This window comes from Thunnus albacares, chromosome 18, assembly GCF_914725855.1.
Source record: "Thunnus albacares chromosome 18, fThuAlb1.1, whole genome shotgun sequence".
Lineage (NCBI taxonomy): Eukaryota > Metazoa > Chordata > Actinopteri > Scombriformes > Scombridae > Thunnus > Thunnus albacares.
This window is the reverse complement of record NC_058123.1, coordinates 26,502,163-26,509,520: the sequence shown is the minus strand read 5'-3', so window position 1 is coordinate 26,509,520 and position 7,358 is coordinate 26,502,163. Positions and strand designations below refer to the sequence as shown.

Sequence of the window (7,358 nt, the reverse complement as noted above, 5' to 3'; positions counted from 1 at the left end):
TCTGTGAACGAGCAGGGACTATTTCGAGTGCAAAGGCAGGGATTTGAGGGAAAGCATTACAAAATCTGAACATGAAATCTAGAAATCATGTTCTTATATTGAAAGACCATGCAAAAAGTCAGCATCCTCACCAGTTGGTGACTAATGTAGAGGACATGGAAATAAAGGAGCAGCATCGGTTTACTGTTGCAGGGTATTGAGTCAGCCCTAAGATATTACAGAACAGCATTATACAGAGAATATGAGATCAGACATATACTGTAGAAAAATATACTTAGACAAGCCACACAGAGGTTAGATTTGTTTTTTAGTGGTTGTATTTCAAACAATATGTTTCACTTTTACAACAAGAAAAGGCTTTGAAGGTGAGGACTAACTGATGTGTTTAAAAATCTAATGTAAAGACATAAAAACAGACAGGTGACAATGAGTGTGAATGAGCAGCAGTGTAACACAGAGATTCACTGATCTAAAATACATATGAGTGATTCTATTTCTATCTTCCTTTCTGTCTCCATCACGTCTTTCTTCATCTCTCTGTTTCTGCCACTCTTATGCTTTACTAACTCTGATTGGCCCTCTTCCTACAGCCCTCTCTTTCTCTCTAACACACAGACACAGACACTCAGTTTGCTGTACAGTCATGCAATTAGGACTTGGATCCATAGTAACTCTGCCTGTATAGAACTCAACATGTTGTCTATTGATTGGCTTGTGAGTAGAGAACAGAACAGAGGCCGTGTTAACGTGTGTGTGTGTGTAAAATGCAGAGGTTTAACTACACAGTTTTGTGTGTGTCCATGTGCACGTACAGTATAGCAAACGTCTTTGAGTGCACAATCATATCTCTTCCAAGTTACATTCATGTGTGGCTATTTTGCAATTTGTAAAATATGTTTAGGAGGACATGTGATGACGACATGATGTTTTTCTGTTGGTCATTATCCACACATGACAGCTAAGGTTGCTTCAAGTAAAGCAACTAAAACCAGTGGTTTAATGTGAAAGATGGTGGCATGGTATGAATTACGGGGTCCCACCCAATTAAGACAATTAAGACCCTCCCAAAGAAGGTGAAAATAGCAGTTTGGGAGTCAAAACATTTATACATCCTTCGTAACTTCAATCATAAATATTAAAATATATTTTCCCATTCATGGCCTAAAGAAGCATCTAAAACTATCTCGCACATCTCTAAAGTGGATCGTACAATTTTCACTCCCTAACATGATCCACTTCAACGGTTTGCAACAGGAGCACACATGGAGAGACTGCGTACATAGTTAACTGGTCATCTAGCAAATGTGGTAGTGTGCATCACCAGCACGGACATTAAAAAAATAACTTTGGAGTTTTTTGTGTTTTTTATAATGGATTTTGTTGAGTGTCTTGTTTGTGGATTATTTGGTTACCTAAATGACATGAAATAAAAGAGAGCTGCTGAATTGAATGTATTTCCAACACGTGAGTTGAACCCCAACTCACCTGAAATAGATTATTATTTAAATGTAGGTTATGTACAGCAGTAGTGTTTGGCATCTAAGCTCTGACACCTCAGTCTTGTCAATGGTCAGATGGTATCATCGGTCTCTTTTCGATCAAAGCATAGTAAGCACATCATCTCCTGAAACCAGTTCCTCAACAATGTTGAGATGAAAAATGCAATGCCCTGTTGCTCAGACCAAAAATTTTCAATCTCATTGTTCTTCTATCAGTATGCACCCTTCACATCGAGAAGTGCAATAAAGACCTTCAATCACATCATCACATCACACATACACATCTTAGGTTCTCTCACTTGCTCTGCATGCTTCAGTCACTGTGCATTCTTGGATGTGCTGCAACATCACTTCATCAGACAGACATAAAAACGCTGACTGTTGCAAATGTTATGCCTTGCGTGTGGTGTGGGGCCAGCTGACTCTGTCAGAATATTTTGGACTTGCTGTCTCCCTGTGCCTCCGCCAGACTCCATGGTAGTCCATGCTGTGCCATCTTTCCCGATCTCTTGGACTGTTGGAGTGATGGCTCTGCAGCAGACACTTATAAATAATAAGAGAGCTTTAGACTAAGTCTATTTCAAAAATGCTCATACTTATTATAACATTATTATGTAAAGCTATGTTTAAGCTTTATATATACATGCACACACACACACCCACACACACTCACATATAGACCTATATCTAAGCTACTAATCAACACAGTTTTAGTTTTTCTCAGTCAAAGACTGGGGGAATATTTTATTAAAACATAGTAATGTACTATTGAAAAACCCCATGGGTAAAATTCCCCAACTCTTGAAAAGTTATTGCAGCAGCAATTATTTTAACTTTTGTTGCAGTGATTGGGAGGTAAACAGCAGAAACACAGCATTCACGTTACAAAGTAATTTACGAGGAATGTGCGCTTGTATGTACGTAATTAGCCAATGCAGTGCCTTGTCGGATGATGTTGTGTTGCAGCAAAAGTTGTAGCTGGAACTTTTTTGCTGGAAGACCCTGCGTTGTTTGAATATTGATTATTGCTGCTTTAAGTTAAAGTAACTTTTAAGTTTGGATATGAGCTAAGTATGAGCTAAGCTAACCTTTAAGATAAGATATGTATGAGGTTTTAAGTTAAAATGTTTTTTACAATAATGATATAAATTATTACAATAATGTATAAAATGACAATGTGTTATGTCAGAGGCTCATAGTGCAACTTGCTTCCGCTTCTCCCAAGTGGCCAAAAAATCAGTTATGGCAGATTTAAGAAAACACATTTTTGCATAATAGTTATTTTTACTTACTGTAGGTACAAGATGTGAATACTTCTTCTGCCGCTGGTCTAATGTTAAGTTCAGTTACAGTTTTTTCTTTAAAAAAAAAAAATATTTAAAGTTAAGTTTGAAGCCACGCGATAAGTTATATGTTATGTATAAAATAACATTCAATTAAAAGTATGAGCTAAGTGTTGAGTTGCAGTTTAACTGACTTTTAGGTAAGGTAAGGCTAAGATAGGAATCTGCATTCAGTTTATGGCTTCACTGTCACAAGAGATGTTTGTTGTACATTTTTTGGTATCATTGTATATGTCGTAGCAGTATAACACTTGCTGAAAGTAAACACCTTTGATTTGTCCAATAAAATGTGTTGGCTGGAAATGATTTGACATAATTGGTTTCCTCTTACAGTAATTCTGAAAACAAGATGGTGTTTGATGAAAATTTATTCCTTCAGACCTTCTCTCTCAAAACGTTATTTATTCGTGGAACACTGTGTCATTGCACCAAAGACCACAAAATAATTGGCGAAAAGAACAGTTTTAGGATACAGTATGTGTATCAAAGGAATTAAAATAAAAAACCTAAATATAACAGTGAAGACCTTTGATACTAATATGGGTTATGCCCATTTTGCAGTACTTCTATTAAATGTGAATTGTTATTTATATGTGAAAATTAATATTAGATCATGGCACAGTTTAACCCTGAGAGATGAACTGCAGAAATTATTTTTGTTTCCACCCAAAGTGAATCTCTGTTGCTGTGGAATTGGACAGTTTGTCGAAAGCAAGGTGACCTTCAGCATCAGACAGGGCGGGACACATGATGATGATGTCATGGTGATGTCATCTATCAGGAAGGTAATTGTGCAGTGACGTTTTTAATAACTGCAGCTCATCAAGGATATCGTCTGTTCTGGCCTGACCCACAATCTGTTACAGAAAGAGACAGGCAGGCAGACCCTGGTGGAGAGATCTACTTGGAAACGTAGAGACAAAGATGAAGAAGAGAAACAGGGACAGAAACTAAAAGACTGACAGAGGAAGAGGAAAAACTGACAGAAGACTAGTGCAGACACAGAATAAAATGGGAGACAGGTACAGAGTGAAAGAAAAAATAAGGGTGCCACCTTCCAATAAGACACCCTTTATACAGGGCTTATAAATTATGAATAATGCATTTATTAATGATTATTATACAACAGGTAGTTCCGACCAAGCCATCTGATTGGTCAACTAGACATTTAGAATGCGATGAAATCAGCATTACAGCACACCTAACCGTGCTAAAATGATAAATGCCTCATCACTAAAAATATTACTCCGCCATTCATTAGAACAATAGACCGTGACATGCTAACAACAACAGTCATTTCTGGGAAGACGACTGGCAATTGGTCTGAATTGCGGAGATATGTGAACTTGGCAAACTTTTTTTTTGTTTTTGTTTGTTTTTGTTTTGATTTCTGTTGTTATTTTTCAGCCATAACTGTAACGTTTGAATATATATAGTTAAATATGGTGGTCCAACCTGTCTGATGTTTCTGTACTGTGTTGCTTTGCTTGCGCCGGCTTCCGTAAGCATCACCTCATCACCTTCCTGTGTAATATTGCTCAAATAAATCATTTACTAAAGCCTTTTAGATCAATCATAGGCCATTAAGACTTTTGGGTTTCCAAAAATTGTGAAAAGTTCCTTTGACTGGTTGGGCCTTTTGACCACTTACCCTTTACAAAGTATTTACAACAGCAGACTACTGAAGATGGACTAAAAACCTTTTGTTAATGACTTAACATTATTAACAGTCAACTTGATAGCTTATTAGAAAGTGAGAACTCTATTTAACAGATTACTAACATAATTGCAGTATTACCAAATACAAAGGATCAACTTTTCACAACATGGCAACCCAATGGTTGTTCTTGGTTGCTTAAAACTGATCCATAAAACATTAGTATGTACAACTTATGAACCTTTCATAACATTTTTATAAAGGGTGCCCTTTTATTAGAAAGTACTACCAAAATACATAACAGTGGGAACATATGTGGTCATGCTGCGCTCTAATCCCTCTTTCTGAATCCTGTCCAAACCTTCACCCTCACAACAGAGACAACACTATAGGCCCCTGTACAAAATATAAACAGAAACCATCTGGAAAGCTCACACTGTTTGAAATAATTTAAAAAAAAGATATAGCAGGTGACAGGGACCTGGGGGAAGTGGGGTGAAAATTTGACAAAAAAATCTTGCAACGATACAGATGACAAAATTGGCACACAAAGATTGAGGACTCAAGTGCACAACTCTGGAGACAATTCTGTTGTGAGATCAAATGTCTTTACTCAGAAATAGGGTTCGGTACACAAGAAGGCAGTCAGTTATGCAACAGTCCAGAAAAGCACTAGGCAAAGATGAGGTCAAAACATGAGCAGAGATCTAGAGGAAGAACACTAAATGCAAGAAAAATGCTGGAATGCTTGACACCAGGGATGAAAATGAACTGGCACAGGGAGCTGGGAGATACACAGACTAAATACACAAAGGAAGCAGGGATAATTGGACACAGGTGAAACACATTAGGGCAGGGCAGACGATCACAGAAGCGGGAAACACACAAGGGCAGGAAGTATGGATCTGAAACTAGAGGAGAGGTGAGTAACACAAAATAAAACAGGAAGTCAAGCAACAAAAATGTGGAACAAAGAAAACATAACTTAAGACACTGTGTGAGATACGATAAATACTATATACCCCCGTCACCCTCAACAACAGTGGTGGGAGAAGTATTCAGATCATGCATTTAAATAAAAGGACAAAACAAACAATGTAAAAATACTTAGTTACAAGTAAAAGTTCTGCATTTAAAATCCTACTAAATTAAAAGTGTAGAAGTATTATCAGCAAGATATGCTTAAAGGATAAGGCCAGCAATTTTCTATATTTTTTTCTTACTGTCAACAAATCTCATGTGCAGACTCAAACCAACAATGAACTCATTACAATATACAAATATTGTGTGTGTATCCAGAGTCTGATATATATTATTTCTCTGTGCCCTAGACCTCTGCTGTTGTCCAAAAACTATTAAAAACACGTCAATGAGTCACACTGCTGCACTGGGTGACATGTTCCTTCGTCCTTGAAGAGAGTGGTTACCGTAGCTTGTTTAGAAACGGCTCCGAAGGGTAATAACAGCGATAAGATTGTAACTCACAGGAGAGTGGTTCCTTGTACAGCAGACACTGTGCATGTGCAGGAAAGCGGTTACATTTATGGTTATGTTTTGCTAGCTTGTTGTGCTACATAACACAACCTCTTGATTTTGCTAGTTTTAACCACTTTATATATAGTTGGGTACAGTTAGGTTACAGTGTTACCCAACCCTCCAAAGGGTCACAAGATAAATTCTGAAGGATCATGAGATGATTAATTAATGATTAACAATAAAAGAGATACAGGTACAGAGAGTCAGAGAAAGATAAGACAGTTACAACAACAGAGAGTAGAAGGTAAGTGGAGACAGACACAGTATCAGACAGACAGGTAGAGAGACAGTTACAGATGTTGACCTCTGCGGTGTCTCCTCATGTACTTACCTCCCTCCTTACAGATCAGCAGCAGGACAAGACACAAACTTATGATTTGCCCTCCCCATCCAGGCTCCATAACTCACCACCGCGCCTGCCGCTTGCTGTCACCGCAACAAGACCCTCGCCAGTTTCAGGGTGAAATACGGCCGCCTGGACCGTCCCCGCGGCCCTCTCCAAAACAACGTTAAGCTGGAAAAATGGCAGGAGAAGGCGTGGGGTTAATAGAGTGATCCTCCTCTTTTAATTGAAAAAGTTAAACGAGGCGACGGGGCGAGAATGTTATTACAGTGAATGAGACGAGAGCAGAGAGATGAATGGCAGCCTCTGAGGTTGGGTTAATGAGGACACAGGGGAGTATGTAGGATACTGGACATGAGGGTCAAATGTGTGTGTGTGTGTGTGTGTGTGTGTGTGTGTGTGAATACTATGGTTCATGGATAAAAGCTGAGTTTTTGGCCGGTTTTCCTCTCTTTGCAGGAGCTGATTAGAGTTAAAACCAATTTTCATCTTGTGATGTTTGTGCAGTTAGTATTCAAGAAACATATGTACTTTAGTGTTTTGTACTAACAGGGAATGAAAGATGGAGCCCACACCAATTAAACCTCACAAAGAGAAAGCATAATTGCCCGAGTTTATTGTTGGGCTGTGAAATAGTTTAACAAAATAATGTCACAACAAAGTCCAATTATAACCTTTTTTTCGGAGTTTTAAATCACATGAAAGTGGCTGGAGTCCATGGAGATGAAGACCATGATGTGTGGATGAATGCTTTGGACAAAAGCCTATAAGTGGGCCTTGTGTTAAAGAGTATTTTATCAAACAAAGAAATTATTTTGTCAAAGAAGGCGTGTTTGTTTGTCGATGTGTCATTCATGTTGCCTGGTGCAAAAAGACGCAAATTCACGTCTATTCACGTTTTTGCATTGACTTGTGTATGTATTCTTGCCACATGAAAAATTTGCTTTGCATCTGGTGTGAACACACCATTAGGCATAGAT

At 38.2% G+C, this 7,358-nt stretch overlaps 1 long non-coding RNA gene across 1 annotated transcript; it reads left to right on the top strand.

Moving 5' to 3' along the window:
• Positions 1 to 263: 263 nt before the first annotated feature.
• On the top strand, positions 264 to 6,464 carry LOC122967935. Its single transcript, XR_006398721.1, has 3 exons — positions 264 to 3,627; positions 3,709 to 3,864; positions 6,381 to 6,464. It is a non-coding gene; the product is annotated as an uncharacterized LOC122967935 (long non-coding RNA).
• Positions 6,465 to 7,358: the final 894 nt, after the last annotated feature.